Raw genomic sequence first — 3,146 nt, 5'->3', positions numbered from 1 at the left:
CCACAAGGGGCCTCTCCCCCTTGATCACTAATTGAGAAAATGCCTTACAGCTGGATCTCATGGAGGCATTTTCCCAACTGAAGCTCCTTTCTCTGTGATAACTCCAGCTGTGTCAAGTTGACATGAAGCTATCCAGTACATCAGTCATCTATCAGATTTAGGATTGGTTAAAATCCTTTCCCAATCTGTTGGTGACCTTTTTGTCTTGTTGACAGTGTCTTTTGCCTTACAGAAGCTTTACAATTTTATATTTTTTAGTTGTGCAAATCTTTTACTTCCTTTGTTAAATTTATCCCAAGATAATTTTTTTTCATGCTCTGGTTAATAAAATTGTTTTCCTGATTTCTTTTTCATTACATGTGTTGGTTTACATAAGAAAGCTAATAAGATTTGCCCAAAGCCAAGTCTGTGTGGAGTATTATGTTAATTAGTGATTTTTTTCATTTGCAAGTCTCAGCTCACTGTGAGTGTGCCATCTTTATGCAGGTGGCCTTGAATTGTATAAAAACCAACAAGTCAGTAAGTCATATTCCTCTGTATAAGTTGTGACTCCAGGTACTTGCCTTGAATACTTGCCCAGGCTTCCCTTGATTATGGACAATCATTTGGAACTGTATGCGGAAATAAGTCCTTTCCTCCAATGTTCATTGTATTTTATCACCACAATGGGAACCCTAACTAACACACTTGCCTTTTCCTGGTCACAGAACTTTGCCTAAATCCTGGGGTATTTTGTCTGCCTGTGTGCCTGTGCACTGTGTGCATGCCTGGTACAATGTAGAGGTCAGAGGGGGGTGACCAGTCCTTTAGAACTTGAGTTAGAGATGTTTGTGAGTGGCCATGTATTTGAGAGGAGTTGAAATAAAGTCCTGTAGAAAATTACCCAGTGCTCTTAACTGCTGAGCCATCTTGTCATACACTCAATAACCTTTTCTATTGTTTCTAATATTTTATCTGTAACATGTTAGGATATAGTTTTTTCTCATCCTGTCTGATTGTTGTTCTGTGAGTCTCTAGTATCATCTCTTTTTTATAAATTTAGGTTTTGTTTTGCTTTGTCTATTTCTGTGATCTCTTTTAAACCCTTTGGCATTCTTTTTCTTCCGTGTCTATAATTTAAAGTTTATATCTTTCCATGTTTCTCAAAACTCTCCCCTGTTCTGTCCATACATCTATTTTTAAACCTCTTCTTTACAGAATGATCGCCTTGCTATATCTTGCCTTTTATCCGAGTCTCTGTTTTCAAATAATTCTGTTTGCAAGGCTTTCCACTGAGGGTTTTTAACTTACAGGGTTTTGGTTTCCAGCATTATTTCTGTTTGATTGTTCTTCAGCAATTCCATCTCTTGGCTTGTCTTCTTTATTTACCTCAGCCCTTTGTTTCTAGTCTTCTTTGAGTTGTTGGAGCATAATTATATTGAATCCTTTCTCTGGAAATTCTTCTAGATAGTTATAATTATGGTTAATTAGCATGTGGACTCAGTAATGGGGGGGGGTTGATCATATTGATAAACATTCCTCAGGCCTAGTCCAATCCCATCCTGAAGGCCTTGCTCCTGACAGCATCACATTGTATAACTGATTTCTAGCTTTGGAGAAACAGGCATTCAGATTATAACATTTGTACATTTTAAAAAATGCTGGGATGATATATTCAAAATTAATCAGCATAGTTACCAATGGAGTTGAGTAATGATAACCATGCAAAGGAGTGGAAATGTGCAAATGAGATGCTTCACTGCATATTGCTGTACATTTTTATATTATTTCTAAATTTCAAAATGATAACCACCTTTCCTAAAAATTAAAAGACCAAACAAAATCTAGAATAATAATTCAAGAGGGAAATCACACCAATACTATATCCCTAAAATGCAATTCATTTCATTTAAGCCCCGCCATTGAATAACTTAGAGACAAAAATGTGAAACTAGAGGAAGAAAAATATTATTTTTCTCAATTTTACTCCATGAATACTGTGCTAAACTGTAGAAACTGATTAACAAAAAAAAGTTACTCTTACTTACTGGATACTAATGACCTGCAAACCTGTCAGAACTTCAAACAAAACAAGGCAGGTAGCACTATCAGCACCAAAAACAACCACTGACACTGAGCAGTGTCACTTACAGAATGAGTAAATGGTGTACACCCATGTTAAACCTAATTTCCACATAATAGGACCAAATAGATACCTGAAAGGGAAGTCTCCCTGCTGAGACCAAAAGCAAATGGAACAGAGCAGAAACACAGCACTATTGTTGAAATAACAATCAAGACAGTGGGTGACAGAAACAGAAAGAAAATGGAACAGCCAGGAAACCCTCCTTATATCTAGTGTCTGAAGATTTCTTTGGAGAAACATTCAAGGTTCCAGTGTCCCCACCTTTAAAGTGTGATAAACAGGGATAGCATTTAGAGGCAATCACAATGGTCCAGCATTTGACATTCTATCTTAAGCTTTCCTATAATACAGTCTCTAACAAAACTAGGCTGTTCTTAACCCCTGGTTATAGAATTATATGTCTTTATATCTATGCGCCAACATCTGTATGTGGTATGTATTCAAGCCGACTTCAAGCAGTTCATGCTGTGAGACCTAAAGTCCTTATGAGATTATCTAAAATGAAAAACCATGTCAGTAGGGCCTGTGGTGTTTCCACCGGCACCAATTGTGCCCATGACGAGATCCAATGTGAGTTTCTACTGAGAAGCAGAAAATCATTGTGAAAGTATTGAAAGCACAATCTTAGAGTCAGAGAGCAAAATAAAATGTGAAGCATTTTTTTCAATTGAGATAAGTCAATGTAACAGAAACAGATTTCTCCACTGTGGATCCTCAAAAGATACTGGACAAAATTTGAAATCTGGAAAAGACAAACTAATAAGCTAAAAAGGATGAATATAAAAATAAATAGACACGGGGATGGTTCACATAAAAGATGGAGATAAGAAAAATAATGGCTAGAATGAGGATCAATAAGAACAAATAGCATTTGATTATCAACCCATCCGGGCTGCAGAAAACAACACAAAACTCTTCCTTCATAGAACATGGGAAATGGAAAAATAGACACTACAATAAATGTTGTGTGGTCACTTTGGGGGTGTATCAGATTTTTTTAAAAATTATGTTTGAAATGTGC

The 3,146-nt window shown here is 36.4% G+C and overlaps 1 pseudogene; it reads left to right on the top strand.

The window, feature by feature from the left end:
- Positions 1-2,430: 2,430 nt before the first annotated feature.
- LOC110320720 lies at positions 2,431-2,730 on the top strand (annotated as a pseudogene).
- The last annotated feature ends 416 nt before the right edge of the window (positions 2,731-3,146 follow it).

This window comes from Mus pahari, chromosome 4 (assembly GCF_900095145.1).
Source record: "Mus pahari chromosome 4, PAHARI_EIJ_v1.1, whole genome shotgun sequence".
NCBI classification, from domain to species: Eukaryota; Metazoa; Chordata; class Mammalia; order Rodentia; family Muridae; genus Mus; species Mus pahari.
Note: the sequence above shows the minus strand (reverse complement) of the source record. Positions and strands in the feature narration are given on the sequence as shown.